Source organism: Delphinapterus leucas, chromosome 1 (genome assembly GCF_059928025.1).
Source record: "Delphinapterus leucas isolate spDelLeu-1000000601 "Yukka" chromosome 1, BTC_Dleu_Yukka2, whole genome shotgun sequence".
In the NCBI taxonomy this organism is placed as follows: Eukaryota; Metazoa; Chordata; class Mammalia; order Artiodactyla; family Monodontidae; genus Delphinapterus; species Delphinapterus leucas.
The window spans coordinates 143392511-143409648 of record NC_143129.1 but is presented as its reverse complement, the minus strand read 5'-3'; positions in this window follow the sequence as shown (position 1 = coordinate 143409648).

The following is a 17138-nucleotide window of genomic DNA, read 5'->3' as shown; positions in this document are numbered from 1 at the left end:
AAAGTACTCTGATAGGGGAAGAATAGGGTGTTAGAGAAGTACTAGAAGACGAATGAAGAGAAGGCTTCCCAGGGGAAATGATGCCTAAGTCAAGACTCGATGGAGGGGAAGTCTGGGGAAGGAGGTCATCAAGGAGATTGTTAGAGTCAGTGGAAAGAGCATGAGCAAGGCTAGAGGTGAGAGAAAGAACACACGTTAGAATAACTGAAAGATGGTCAAGTGGCTGGTGAGCAAGGCTAGAGATGAGGCTGGAAGGGGCAAGAATAAGAAGCCAGGGAGTATTATGAGTAATTCTTGTTTTAGAATTACCAAATCTGCATGTGGTGACAGCTGGACACATAAAGCCATTCAAAATAGATTCAAGACTATCTGTCTTCAAAAACACCATGACGGCATGGTTCAAAAAATTGATGGGACCTCAGGAAGCAAATTTTGTCACCTCTTCCAACCAGTATGCTTTCAGCTTCAAGCAACCGAAATGCAAACTGGCTTAAATGATAAGGAAATGCAATATTTACATAAAAGTCTAAGGAGAGGGAGAGCATAGTACAATCAGAGGCTCAGTGATATAAATGGGAACTTTTTTTTTTTATGTCTCCAGTCAGCCATCCCCAACATTGGCCTCATTCTAAACCAGGTCCCCCTCCCCTTGAAATTATAAAATGGATGCCAATAGCGATTGGGGCTCTATATGTATTTGTTATCATCTATCAGGAGAGAGAGGGAAAATCCTTTTCCTCAAGTGGAACCTAAGTCCCTTCCTTTGTCTGATTATACCCACAAATCACTCCTGGATCACTGGTTATGGGGGAATGTCATGTGTTTATTGGTTTAGATTAATCAAGATCTACCTTTGAAACTGGGAATGGTGTCAACTTTCCCTGTATCTCGTGGCAGTGGAGGATACTGATACATGAAAAAAAAAAAAATGATTGTGTTAGAAATGAAGAAGTTGAAGAATGGGAGCAGAGTCTATTATGCTCCACTTACAAATTCGGTACCTTTGTTTTTGAACGAGTGAACACGGCCCTGATACCTTGTGTGCTCTGCTGGAGCAGAGAGGCCTCAGGTCAATCCCCCACCAATTATGCATTCAACAGCAACAACAGCAAAATGGTAACTCTTAGCCCCTAACCTGGTAACTTTAATTATATGGAAGTGATTGTGTGCCTAAAAACCCACACACTGGACATAAGCAATTCTAGATAAAATACAAGTTTTTTAAACTGGTCTTCATATTCACATATAGTTTTAAAAAGGATACTACCTAGGCCAAGACCTTTTTCTTTTTCCTTCATAGAATAATGTTGAGGATCAATTTCTCTAGCTTAACATCACCAGCCTTGGCAGCAGCTCCTATTTGGAGTATAAATGATGTCATCCGGTTGGCCTTTTCCCATCACAAACAGTAAATCTCTGAATCTGGAGAGATCTTTTATTTGGTTACACATATTGTACAGCATCAAGGGGTTAGAACCCATGTGCTGGAGATTATTAAAATCATCTGGAGGAGAATGGCTTAGTATTAGAAAGCTCAGAACTTACAACCCTTTCATGCCTGGTATCTCCATCAACTCTTCTTTTGCTTCTGCCTTTTCAAAGCAACAATTACAGCCTGTGGGCTCATGATCCTTTGCAGACTAAAGTTTTGCTGGAGCATTATGTTTCTTCTCTAGAAAAAGATACCCCTAACATAAAGATAGAGAAAGGAAGACAGGACTAAAAGTCAGAAAACCAACCTCAGCTTGGCAACATGGCAAATATATAGCTTTGGGCAAGCAACAAACTCTCTTAGCTTAAGTTCCTCAGCGGTAAAATAGAGATGATGACAACCAGCTTCATAGCACTCTTTGAGAGGAACAGTAAACAATTACTGAATACTTGATTATCACTTTATAATTTGCTAAAATCTTTCAAGTACTTAGCATTAGACTTATCCAGTACAGGGAAGACACTCCATAGATGTTTGTTGAATGACTTGTAACTAGGTGGTAATGTGGTTCGATGGATTCTGAGTCATCAAGTCATTTCACATCTCTGAACTTAGTTTTATCCAGTTATATTGTGCATTCAATTTTAACCTTCCTTTTAGAGTTGTTGTCTAAAAGAATAAACAAAATAACATGCATGAAGCATTCACACTGTGTCTGACACACCAGTGTGCTTGAGAAATAGAGGTTCCCTTTTCTCCAATCCCTTCCTCTCTCATGTTCCTCATTCCACAGAACTGGTAATAACACTAACATCCTACTTATTAAAGGGCAGAGCTGTGGAGCAGAAAGTATAGCAAGGCCAGTCTTCGGTCTTGGCTGCCCAACTTCCCAGCTGTGTGAACTTTGCAATCTCCTCAGGGTCTCTGTTCTCCCACCTGAAAATGAAGGAGCTGGCTGAAGTTCTTATGTTCTAACTCTGTAGTTCTCAAACTTTTAAAATTTATGGATCAAACAAACAAAAAAACAATCACAAACCAGAAGCCTAACATAGAATGGTCAACTTTTGATTTGATAAATAGATCCTTTTCAGAGAATTGCCACTTACCATTACAATCATTTCAAATAAAAGGGTAGAGAACATCAGAAAAGAAGGAAGAGCAGAATTTCAGGATACAAGGCATTTCTTTAAATGGAATGAATTAACTTTATAAAAAATTGCTGAGTTATCTCATTGTCCTCATTTTTCTGTCATTTTCCCACAGACTGGTGAAAATTTGTCAGGAACAGCAAGAACCTTTAGGGTAGCATCGGGGAACCACTGGTCTGTATCACCTGGAAGGTTTCTTCTAGCATGAATATCCTGTGATTCTCTCATGATTCCACCATGGTGAGAAGCTATTGTGCTAAAACAATAGTTTATTTGGGTAAAATTAATCCAGAGAAGAAATAAATCCAATAACCTATTTTGTGGAGCTGAATCATTCTGAGTCTAAATAGAGTTTAATTTAGTCAAAACATTATAAGATATTATATCCACAAATGAAAATGCCCCACAGGTCCTCAAGACACTTCCATGTCCCTAAGGCTAATCCTTCTGACTCAGGCTTCCTTCTCCACTGACTGCAAAATGATGAAGAACACACTTGCACCCACCTGTATTAAAACAGGAGAGAGATGTGAGCAGACCAAAGATACCTAAAGCATTCCAACCTCAGGCACCACATGTCCACCCTGAGGTCAGCTTTTCTAACACCTTTCATTCTCTTATCTCAGGCCAAAAAAGATCTCTGAGCTCTACCATGATGCTCTCAAATCCCCTGCACCAATACTACAGTATTTTACGACTGAGAGTCTAAATAGAGACTGGCTCATTCATAGTCAGCACTCAGTAGGTTATCTGGTTTTGACTGAATTAGAAATAGACAAGCAGAAGAGAGGGAGGAGAAACTTATTCAGACGGTTCTGTGGTTGAGGCTATGCTTCACCTCCCACAAGGAGAGAAAATCAAAACAAACACACAAACGGAACTGACTCTACTGCTACTTAGAACAATAGTAGGTTTTTATAACTTTGATTCTAAGTCATCAAGGAAAGTTGAAACTTTAGTCTATAACCTTTTGATGTCGGTTACAGACTTTAGCCAAATTAGTTGAAATAGATGCTCAGAGAGGCACACCACAGCTCTCAGGTAGGTGGATGCTAATTCTCCTATGATCCCAGATAAATGAAGTAGTAACAGCAAATAGGAACAAACAACCATGACTGGCTGTTGTATTATACCTTGCCTCTTATGAAGTGCTCTTTACAGCCATTTTCTCATTTACTATTCAGATCAACCTTGTGAAGGAGAAATGGTAATTATTAGTATCCACTCATTTCTCCACATGAGGAAACTGATAAACTCAGTGTGGTTAAGTAGCCTGCCTGAGACAGTAGAGTTAGTAAGTGGCAGGCTATGCAAACCCAGGGCTTCTGACTCTAAGCCCAGTGCTTTTCCCACCCTCTGCTCCTCTCTCATCCTTATAGCTATAACACTAAGAGTCCAAAGGAACTTCCTTCTGGTTCTCAAGCCCATGATAAATGCCACTTGCCCTGGGGAGGAAAATAAAGTCCATGCTCTTTGCTGGCCTATGTGCTAAGTCATTGGCGCCCAGAAATAACCTCCTGGAGACTACAGGCCTTGTATTTACCGCAAAGCAGTGGGTAAATAACTAGTTGGTGTTTTAGTGTTTTGTGGTCACTTAATCTGTTGTGTTCCTTCCCAAGACTCTGAAGGTTTCCTTTTTCAGTTAATTTTTATTTACGTTTGTGAGGTCTGTGTTGTTTGGGGTTTGGTTCATTGGATGTTTTTCTTGGAATGTGTTGCCATTGGCTTCAAGATGTTCCTGCTCTGCTATTTCATGGAATTTTCCCCAAGTGTGGATTGCTATGTATTTCTTCAGGGCAGTGAGCCAAGGCAGTGCTGGTATGTAATCTGTTTCTCTGGCCAGAGGACTTCTTGTCACCCATCCACATGGTGCTTGATTGTATTTCTCCACTGATAATTCCCCTCCCCTCTGTCAATATGCAGCGACCTTGGAGTCCAGCCATCTTGTGTGTTGTGCGTTATTGGCTCTGGATAAGACGAGCCCAGTTGCTTCTGATAGAGATTGTGTCAACTGATTCTCTTAGTTTGTCCTATCAGCTCAGAGTTGGAGAAGGACATACGTGCCAAATGTTATGAAAAGAGTAGAGAAGGCTCATAGGGTTAATGCTATAGACAAAGCCAGTGTGTGATTGAAAAGGTCCAGCCCTCCACACAGCTCTGTGCCCCAGGAGGAGACAGATCCAGGAATGCCAGGTGCATTGCAAGCACTACAGGCTCCAATGACCCTCAGCAAGTCTTTCTTCCTTTGTCTTTGACAAGCCCATAAATGATGTGCCAGAGAAAAATACGAATTTGTTCCATATCAGAAAGTTTTGTCCTTTAGATATTTTCTTGTGGATAGAAAAAAAAATGAGAAAGTTCATGTAGTGTTTGGTCATTAAAATGGTATGTTTCTCTCAAGGCTTTCAGCATAATTAAGACAAAAAGCACACATTGAGACAGAAAGTTGTCATGGATAAATCCTTTCTTCGGCTGTTTTATTTATTGTACTTCACTTCATTGTTTTGTTTATGTGCTCTGCACCCCTACTCTTTCCACAAAGAATTTCGGAGAGCTTACAAAAAATATGTCAATACAAAATAAAATATCGCTAAATCATTAGAAGAAGCAGAGTGAATGGATAATATTAAAGAAATGCGTGAGATTAGTGTTTAGAATTTTATAACAAATACCCTTGTAAAACTGTTAAAAGCAATTAACAAAAATGACTCCCAAAGCCTACTGTTTATCATCTAAATTGTGTGGTGGCTCTCTAATCTGTCGCCCGAATTGGATGCATTTAAGAATCTGCACCCAATTTAATCTTAACTGGGAGGTCCAGGAGGCCTACTTCAGTCTCCATGCCGACTTCTCATGCTCTGACACACTTCTAAAGGCCAATAATTTTCTTATTTTCAAGGAGATAAAAGGAGAACTACTATTCATTAGGTATCTAATACATACTAGGCATTGTTGTAGTAACTTGACATTTACTAATTCATCACATTCTCTCAACCATTCTGTGAGATAGGAATTATCTCTTTTGGACAGGTGACATAACCAAAGCTGAGTAACTTGCCCAAGTTCACCCAACTATCAGGGATAAAAGCAAAATAAATACAGGAATGTTTGACCTCATAGCCAATGTTCTCATTTCATTAAGCGGTCCACCTGAAAGACAGGTAAAAAATTGTGGAATGTGCTTCCCCCAGTTGGCAAGTATTAAAATATTAAACAAAAATGGTTAATTCAAAGATTGCCCTCAAACTGTAGGTTGACAAGAAAATAACTACAAGTTAAAAGAGGATTACAACGTCTGGTGGTTAAGGTCAGCAGGAAGGAATATCTATGGTTATATATGGGCACTGGCACTACCATGCAAATATTCTCCAACCAACCCAGAGAGAACATACCTCAAGCTCTTCCAAATTAGAGGCCATAACAAAACAGAAAGAGTAAGAAGCTATGGTCCTGATACAGAAGGAGCAGCCCCACTAATCAGGGAGAGAATGGCTACTGGTATTTGTTGGGTTGGCAAAGTCACTTTTAAGAACAAAAGAGATAGGAAAAATAACACTGCCATTTGTAATAATAGCAGCCACTTACTGGTGCCTGTTATGTGCCAAGCACACTCTATGTTTTATTGCTAATCTTCATAATGAGTGTCTCTGTATGCTGTTGATTCTTGTCCCCTTTTTTCAAATGAAGAAACAGAGGCTCAGAGAAGTTTTGTAGATGGCTGCGGCAAGACCACCAATAAGGGGCAGAGCTACGTTCTCAGACATAAGCCTGTCTAACTCTGAAACCCACACACCCTCTACTGTGCTTTGCTTCTGCTCTTGTACCAGTCAGGTCAACCTAAAAGATGAAGGCAAACTGAATAACACTGATGCTTCAGATCAGATTCTGAAGGAACAGCTGCATGTGTTGCTGAGTCTTCTAGGCATCAGAGATGTCTACAGTAGCAGTAAACGTTGATGGCCTCTTGGTGGGCATGATGGGGTGGGCCATGCCTTCCAGCCCACTGCCAGGGAAAGGAAAGAGCCTTGAAGAGAGAGAGCTCTGAACTTTGAGGTTCTTATAAAGGGAGGGGCAGGTGTTTCCCACTTTCTTAATTTAGTGGCCCTTTCTTAGGCTTGGTGCACAAATAATTTTACCAAGCTATCTATAATGTAAAGAAAAATCTATATAATTAAGTCTCCTTTTCTATTGGTCTGCTTGGACTGCCATAACAAGATACCATGGGATTGGGTTGCTTAAATAATGGATATGTATTTTCTCAGTTTTGGAGACTGGGAAACCCAAAATCAAGGTGCTGGCAAATTTGGTTCCTGGTGAGAGCTGTCTTCTGGCTTGTAGATGGCCTCCTCTCACTGTGTCCTCGCACGGCCTTTCCATGGTGCCTGGGTGGAGAGACAGTGAGCTCTCTGATGTGTCTTCCTGTAAGGACACCAATCCTTTTGAATCAGGACCCTAACCTTATGGCTTCATTTAACCTTAATCTTTTCCTTAGAGGTCCCATCTCCAAATATAGCCACACTGGGGGTTAGGACGACAAAATATGAACTTGGGGGGATACAAGCATTCATTCCATAACATCCTTCTACTCTAGACCATCAGTGAGCCTATTCCCTTCTCCAAAGGCAATCACTGTTACCAGCGTCGGAGTATTCTGCCAAAAACCTTCTAGGTATAACATGTGCTTATTCAAATGAAGGGACACTATGTGCTGTGTTTAATCTTTTTTCTGCCTCCTATAAGTAGAAGATGAAGACTGTCCCATGTCTACACATATTCCTTTCTGCTTTGTTCTTTCTCATGATTGCATAGTATCCCATTAAATTACCATAATTAATTTAATCAATACCATACTTACACATACTAAGTTTATGTTCAGTATTTGACCATTACAAACAATGCTTTAGTGAACATCCTTGTTCAAATATGTCTGTAAATGTGTTAATAGAGTTAAATATCTAGAAGAGGAATATATAGATCAAAGTGTATATGCTTTTCAAAGTGGACAGATATTGCCAAATGGCCCTCCAAAAAGATTGCTGCAAATGACAGTTTAACATTAAAGTATAATTAACTCTTTCCAGAACTGCACTCTCCCATCATCCCCCAAACAAGCAATTCCCTCTGAGCCCACACACCCACTTGCTCTCATTTTCTACATGTTTACTTGGATGTAGTCACCAATTACATACTAAGCAGATGTCATCTGGACAAGAAGGCCTGGTCATTGTCAAAGAAAAGTGCGAACTGCCTTTAAATTACACTTGATGTCTAGTCCACAGTTGAGAAAAGCTCAACTTAGCTCTGTCAATTAGCAATGTCTCCCAAAATGTGGTGTATGGACCCTGGGAATGCTCAAGATTCTTTCAGGGAGTCTGTGAAATAAAAACTATTTTCATAATAATAGAAAGAAGTAACTGCTTTTTTCACGGTGCTGACACGGTGTTAACTGATGGTACAAAAGCCACAGTAAGTAAAACTGCTCAGGCTTTAGTAGGAGTCAAGACAGTGGCACTAAACTGTATTAGTAGTTGTATTCTTTAATACCACACACTCACAGTTTAAAAGCAAGAATAAAAATAAATGCCAGTTTCACTTAAAAGTCTTCTTGACGAAGCAGTAAAAATTATTATTACTTGTAAGAGGGACTGACAGACAAACTCTGATTATTCAGACTTGGGAATATATCAGACTTTCTCAAAAATGTGTGAAAAGAACCTACCACTTCAAAGAAAAAAACTCATGGCATTTGTTGCCAATGATTAAATGCAAGCTTTCAAGCAAAAATTTAAATTTTGGAAAACTTGTGTTTGCCATCACGAGCTTGACAACATCCTAATACTCACAGATTTTCTGATGAGCTTGTGGTGATAGTAAGAAATGTGATTTTTTTTGATTTTGTATAATGAAGTGAGTCAACATTTTGAATATCTACATAACTCAGAAAACTGATATTTTCCATATGACCAGTACATGATGTTACAAAATTATTCATGGGCAAAACAATCCATTCAAAAAATAGACCAGTGGATTTCAATGTAGTAAAATGTGAAAAGCTCATTGACATGGTTTCAAATTTCACATTGCAACTATACTTTAAGAAATTAACACTTGTTAAGTTTTGGTGTAGTATCAAAGAAAACTATCCATGATTATCCGAGAAGGTTATTAAAATCAATCCTGCATCCAACTACATATATGGATTTTCTTCATAACCTCAATACAACAAAATATTGCACAGATTCTGACTGCAGAGCAGTTATGAGAATGCAGCTATCTTTTATTAAGTGAGACATTAAAGAGAGTTGCAAAAATACAAAACAATGCCACACTTTTTTCTAATTATTTTTATTTTGGAAAATATATTTATTTCCCATTAAAAATGTAATGAATTTATTATTGTTAATTAAAAATAAATTAATATTCTTTATAATTGTACAGTTTTAGTTTCTAATATTCATAGATATATCCCACATAAATAAAAGTGGTTTGCATTCCTCAACGATTTTCAAGAGTGTAGTGGGTTCTTGTGACCAAAAAGTTTGAGGACCACTAGTCTGGGATCACTTAGCCAACACTGAGAGAGCGGAGGTAAGATTCTTCCAAACGAATTAATTAGCTACAAATACTGAAAGAATAAATAGAATATTTTTTTAAATGAATGAATGAGGAAAGGGGAAAAAGGGATGAAGTATTTGAATAACTATGTGAGGGAGTCATAGAGAGTATTGTCTGAAATTGACTGTGTGGAGGTAGAAACCCAAAATATGAAAATAAAAGAACTGGATGATCACATAAGGTAGAGAGGCAGAAGATGATTTATTCAGCATCTACCAAGTGACAGGCACTTGAACACTTATCCACATCTCCCCACAATGGCTTGAGGATCCAGGTATCATCCTTCCCTTTTTCCACAAGAGTCACTGAGATTCAGAGAAGTCATATGACAAAGAGGACTTGTAACATAGCCAGGATATTGTCCCAGGTATGCCTGATTCCATGTTGTTCCTATCTGCTTCACTACACTATGCTACTTCCCAACTGGTCCCCCAATCCCTTCACACCCCTTATTTTACAGAAGAGGTGAGACTCAGAGTTAGGTGGTACATCACACTGAATGCCGGAGCTTCAGAGATGAATCACAGATACTTCCAGTGCTGGAAGATCTCACGGTCTTGTGGGGCACACCAATGGAAACAGAACACCAATGCAGTGTAAGTGATCAAGGTTTTGACAGCAAAAAGCACAAGGTGGTATGGGAGTCTAGAAGAGGAATTTAACCCAGACTGGGCCTGATAACACACCACCTACATCAAATCTTAAAGAACTTAATAGAATTAACTAGTAGAGGAAGGAGACAAGGTAGAAGAAATAAAATGTGTGTTAGAGTGTGACTTCTTGGAGAAATGAAAATATTTCAGAGACTGGCCCCATGCAAGTTTGGCAACAGCCATTCACACCCTTCACTCCATACTTGGTCATTCTGAAATACCTTCAGTTCAGGTTTAAATATTTTAAATAACCCATGGAGCCATCCTCACTACCTTCTTGGACCTCTAAAGGTCTAGGGATCCCAGGCTGGCTAGGGATCAGTGGGTCAGATGCTGTAGTTTTCTGGGTTTGCACAAGAGAGGTATCACCCCATATATTGCTACAGGTTGATTCACCCATTGCCTAGCCCACAGTTGGTGCCATATAAATGTTTAATGAAGGAGTGACTAGTACTCCTCAATTCTGCTTTTTTCTTTCTTCTAATATTTTTATTTTAGCTTTGCTGCAGAAGAATCAGCCACTTCACCTATTCACGCTCAAACTTCCTTCCCTAAGGGAAGATTTCTCTTTTCATTTGTCTTGGGATCCTCAGTTCTCAGACCTGGGGAGTACAGAACCCACCTGCAATTTTTTTCCACTCCAGGGGGTCTTGGTCTTTGGTTTTTGGTCCATATTGTTCTGATCTCTATCTGACTACACCAACAATTCCATGAGGACACGACAGGGAACTTGACTTTTTCATCTCTGAATTTCCACCTTAGAGCAAAAAATTTATTTAATAAGGCAAAAATAAAGAAAAGAAGTAAAATTTGTAGTCCTAATGAGGCCCTCTTGTTCTTTCTCTGCTATAACTGCTACCCAGATGCTCCACTAAAACTGCAGAGACAACTTTTCTTTCCCACATGGACAAGTTTGTCAAGATTCCTGTGTTTATATTTCCAAACCCACTCTGATTCAGAGGAAAAAAATAAGAAGGAGTCCATAGGAAAAAATTAAAAGGACTCCATAGACAAACCCCAAGCACAAGAAGTCGGGTGTGAGAAAGATGCTGATTATGCGAGTCAGTTTCCAGACACAAACGGATGTTGGATATTGCATTCCTCTCACCGAACTCTTCCTCATGTCATTTCTTCCCCACTCCAGCTAGGATACATCCTTAGCTACATCAGCTGATAGAAACCGGGCACAGAAACCTATGGAAAAGAAGAGACAGGATGAATCTTGAGCCAGATCTTTCCGAAAGGTCGGTGACTGTGAGGGAACTTCCAGCTGCCACTAAAATGATAAAGTTACAACCACTTCCTCCAGTGTCTGGTTAAGTCTTCTCTAAAATCTTGCTCGATCAATCATCTCCTCTTTGAGATATAACCTTTCCCTCCTTCCTGCAGCATAGAACCCTGATCAAATCTCTTTCATCCAAAAGAAATAACATTTTTAAAAAAATACTAGGGCCAACAACAAAACAAAATGAAATTAAAACCTGATCCTGAAGCTTCCTTTATCTTTTATTTAACTTCTTGCCTTTCTTTCTCACCCAATTTTCTTAAAAAAGTGGTCTACGCTCTCTGGCTCCATTTCCTCATTTAAATCCACTGATTTCTGGCTCTTCTTCCTCTCTCCCTCCTAGTCACCAATTCCACTGTGCACATTCCTGCCTTTATCTACTGCAACATCTTGGCAGCAGGTGACTCTCTTGGCTATTCCTTTCTTTCCATTCCCCTACTTTGACTTTGACAGCACTATTCCCTATTTATTTATTTTTTTCTGTCTCTCTCTGGCCACTCTTTCTCAGAGTTTCTTATTTCTTCCTTGGCTCCCCCCCTTAAATATTTGTGTTTCCTATATTTCATTCATTTCATTCTTGGTTAATTTACTCCTTTCTCATTCCGCATTTAAGAAATATTTTTGAGTACTTTCTATGTACCATGCATTGTTGTACGTAGCTGGGGATTAGCAAATAAATCCACTGCTGTAATGTGCTACATAGCTTTGCTTCCAATTAGTGAAAACACTTTATAACAAGGGAGGTATGACAGTGAGTTCAACAGAATTCACTAGTCTTATCATGTACTCCATTACTCACATACAGTTGGCTTGGTGGAATGATGGAATGGCCTAATAAAGGCTCACTTTTGGCACCAGCTGGGAGGCAACATCCTATGGAGAAATTTTTGCTTGCCAAATCATTATCTTGGGTTCAATGGGTTTGGAGTTACTACTGTCCCAAAGGAGAAATCTTTTCACCAGAGAATAAGTTCTATTACTGTTGAATGAGATACATAGACTACTGCTCCCCCATATTTTCTGGGCTTCTCATGCTGCTGAGCCAATAGGCAAAGAAAGGTGCCATTATCCCAGCAAGGATGTTTGATTCCAATTACCAGAAGGAAATTGAGATGCCACCACACAATAGTGGTAAAGACGACTGTGTCTATAACCTAGGGGATTCATTAGGGCACTTCTTGTTCTCCAACAGTCCTGTTCAATGGAAAACTGGGGAAACCTAAAATAGGATTTTCACAGTTACCATATGATCCTGCAATCCCATTCCTGGGCATATATCCAGAGAAAACTCTAATTCGAAATTATTACATACACCCCAATTTCATAGCAGCACAATTTACAGTAACCAAGACATGGAAGCAACCTAAATGTCCATCAACAGATTGATGGATAAAGAAGATATGATTGTGTGTGTGTGTGTGTGTGTGTGTGTGTGTGTGTACAAAATGGAACATTACTCAACCATAAAAAAAGAATGAAATTTTCATTTGCAGTAAAATGGATAGACCTAGAGATTATGATACTAAGAGAAGTAAGTTAGAGAAAAACAAATATCATGTGATATCACTTATATGTGGAATCTAAAAAAATAATACAAATGAACTTATTTACAAAACAGAAATAGATTCACAGACATAGAAAACAAACTTATGGTTACCAAAGGGAAAGGGAGTGGGGGAAGAATAAATTAGGAATTTGGGATTAACAGATACACACTACCATATGTAAAATAGATAAACAGCAAGGACCTACTATAGCACAGGGAACTATATTCAATATCTTGTAATAACCTATAATGGAAAAGAATCTGAAAAAGAATACATATATATGTATATGTATAACTGAATCACTTTGCTGTACATCTGAAACTAACACAATATTGTAAATTAACTATACTTCAATTTTAAAAATGGTTAAAAAGGAAAAAAACAAAAACAGGATTTTCAAGGCCTTAGATCTCATAAAAATAAAGATTTGGTTTCCTTCAATAGGTAAAGAATGACATATGGGGACTTCCCTGCTGGTCCAGCGGTTAAGAATCCACCTTCCAATGCAGGGGATGTGGGTTCGATCCCTGGTCGGGGAACTAAGATCCCACGTGCCGTGGAGCAACTAAGCCTGCATGCCGCAGCTACTGAGCCCACATGTTCTGAAGCCCGTGTACCACAACTAGAGAGCCCACATGCCACAACTAAGACCTGACATAGCCAAATAAATAAATAAATAAATATTTTAAAAAGAATGCCATCTGGCTGAGGGACTGGCAGTGAGTAATGGAAATACAAGTGGCAGTAGAAGAAGGCAACTATAATTAACTACATAGGCTTCATGATCAGTTATATGGAAGCTGAGGTTATACCTGCATGTTTTATTTAATTAATATTTTTCTTATTCACTCCTCATTTCCACCCACCTTTCATTAAGAACCTGGTAGTTGTTAGGCTCTTTTAGGTTTCAGATGGGAATATAACTGAATTGAAATCCCCATGTGATGTTATGTTACCTGATAGGATTTTTGTATCGTCTCTGTTGAAGACAGCAATCTTTTACCTGGACAAAGACAAGAGGGGAAGGTGAAGGACAAAGGTAGTGGACAGTGCCAGTTTTCTTCCAATGGACCTTTATAATCACTCTCCACCTTTCTCCAACCTGCTCTGTGCTCCTGGACCTTGGCCTTTATGAGCCCATCAACAGGCTCCCATGATCAACAGCTTCCTTGGGTTCAGCTAAAGGGACGCAAGAGATCAAAAGACAGAAAGAAAGTGAGATTGGGTGTTTACCCTAGACTCTCTCCATGAGAGATCACCTCAGGCTGCCTGTGTCCCTAATTTGAAGGTCCTATCAGGTGCCCTTTCCTAAGATGATCCTCTCTGGATTCTAGTAACCACCTCCCCTCTTTCACCTTCCTAGCATAAGCCTAGAATCACTTCCTGTTGTTACTAGCCTCAGGGTACTTCACCATTTCTTGCTTCCCTAATCCATGACTATACCATGTGAATAATCCTTTTTTAAAACTATCCTCAAATCATCCAGTTTGAGAATATCATCTGTTTCTAGCTGGGATGTTGACCGATACAGATGGTGCCCCTCACATTGTGGAAGAATGGTTTTGATTGCCTGAGAGTCTTAAAGTGACTGCTGTTACAGATTTACACTCCTGTGGAGGTCCCAGATTTCTGGATGGAATGGCTCTTGGGGAGACTTAAGAAACAGTCTTCTTTTTTTTTAGACGGAGCTGTTAATAGGACTTCCCACCACTACCTCCCCGCAAAGCCAAGAGCTATGCCAGGCTATACTAAATGGAGGTTTGGATTTATTTAAATTTGCTCTAACAGTGAATTCCATAGCTGTGGGCCTTGGACTAGGATGGCTGTCACGTAGCTGAGGCCTGACAGTTAGCGGCTGTTCTTGGCTGGCTCAAAAGGGTGTATATGAACAACTGGCCACAGGGTCAGGCTGCAGTGTAGCAAAAAGAGGAGGGTGTGCTCTTCTCTCAAACCACTGAGTACATTGCCAATAAAATAATTCTCGATATATTAACAAAGAGAATTGAATCATTGGTGAACTAAACCATAAGGGAGAAATAGGTCTTAACTTGAAAGAGAAACATGTCAAGAGTCAAACTCATTTATTCCAGCCCCTCCACACACCTTTTGACCACCCCATCCTGATAATGACCCAGTGCACTCTATTGTTTGTAAGAAATTCAGGGGTGTTCTTTGCCTCTTCATCTACTCATGTCAAGTTCTGAGTGAACCTGACATATTGGAACAATCTGGACAGACTGTATCCACACAATTTGGACAGACTGTATCTAATCCATACTTTAGAGAGCTGTGACTTTGGACAGCATATGTTCCATTCCTTTGTTTCAATTTCTTCATCTGTAAAGTGGCAATAAAGATATCCAATAACCCTTGATTAGAGACAACATGAGAACAATTAATATGTTGAATAAACGTGATTTGTAGAAGAATTAAAATACAACTCTGTTTTCCAACATTCTTTTAAAATATTTTAAGTGGAAATAATCTCTCATTCTCCTAGATTAAAAAAAAACAAACAAACACATGTACAGATCCCACGATTTTTCCCTTATTGCTTCTCTCAGTCTTAGGTACTAGATAGTCCTACAGCATTCTAAGGAACACCACATGGTTCCTTAGAGACATCAGATGAAGGGAAGACACAAAAATAATTAGGCCTGAGGAAAAAAGAAAAATATCATATTTGAAAATTATATAACTATATACAGGATTAAAAGAGTCTATGTACCAATTATTAGAATAATAAAATAATTTTTAAATGTGACTCCTTATAAGATCAATATAGAGAAATTAATTTCTTTTCTATAAACCTCCAGAACATATAAAGAACTCCTATAAAACAATAAGAAAAATCTAAATATCCAGAAAATATAATTTAAATAAAGACTTGAATTAAGGGAGAAATATACTGTACTCATGAAAAGAGAGACTGTTGTAAATATATTAATTCTCTCCAATTGATCTATAGATATAATACAGTTCCAACTAAAAGTTCATTAGGATCTAGGGAAACTGACTTCCTGATTCTAAAATGTATATGGAATCACAAAGGTCAAATAACAGCCAATTCAATTTCAAAGTGGGAGGATATCTTCTACCAGATATCAAGACGTATTATAAAGTTTTTTAAATTTAAACAGTGTGGTATAGGTTCAGGCACAGACAAGTCAACTATAGAATTAGAATAGAGATTCCTGAAACAGATCTCCACATATATAAAAACCATTATCTGTTAGAGAGGCATCAAAATTATTTGAGAAAGACGGATTTATTCATTAAAGTGTGCTAGGACAGGGGTCCCCAACCCCCAGGCCACAGACTGGTACTGGTCCATGGCCTGTTAGGAACCATGCCGCACAGCAGGAGATGAGCGGTGGCCAAGCCAGCAAAGCTTCATCTGCCGCTCCCCATCGCTTGCATTACTGCCTGAACCATCCCCCCACCGCATCCCTGGAAAAACTGTCTTCCACAAAACCGGTCCCTGGTGCCAAAAAGGTCCAGGACCGCTGTGCTAGGATGTCCAAATAGACTAAAGTGAAATCGGATCCTTCTTACATACCATACACAAAAATCAGTCCCAAATGGATTATAGATATATTTGACAGGCAAAACTTTAAATTTTATAGCAGATTATGTATGAGATTATCTTTATGACAAAGGGGTAAAACTTATTTCTTAAATAAGACATCAAAACATGCTAACATAAAAGAAAAAAGTGATACATCCAACTATATTGAAATTAAAGATGTCTATTCTTCAATATACCATAGAGAAAGTAAAAAAAAGAAAAAAGAGCCACAAACTGGGAGAACATATTTGTAATACTTTTAAGTGATAAAGGATTAATGTACAGAATATGAAAAGAACTGCTTAATGAGAAAAGTCAAATAACCCAAAAGAAAAACGAGCAAGAGATATGAATTGGCGTTTCACAAAAAAGCCATACACATATGGCAAATAAACATTTAAGAAGATGCTCAGCTTTTTAGAAGTCAGGGAAATGCAAATTGTGATATGATTTTTACTCAACACACTAACAAAATATCTTTAGGTCTGACAAGTGTTGGTGAGGATATGAAGGGAAGGGAATGTAAATAGGTACAAAAATTAGTTGGCAGTTTTTATAAAATTAAATACTCACATAACCTATGGTCCAGAGGAAGTTCCATTCCTAGAGATTCCTCCCTAGAGAAATCATACAAGTGAGTATCAGGAGACAAGCATAAGAATAATCATAGCTAGCAACACTGCTTATAATAGAAAAATAAATAAATGAACAAAAACTGAAAATAACACAATCTTAATCTACAGGAAAATGACATTTAAATTGTGGCATAGTTATACACTTAAATATTATACAATGAAAGTTAATTCACTATAGATATAGACTACTATACAGATGAATCTTAGACATTATGTTATAAAATTATTAAAATTTTCAAAATATTAAACTCACTA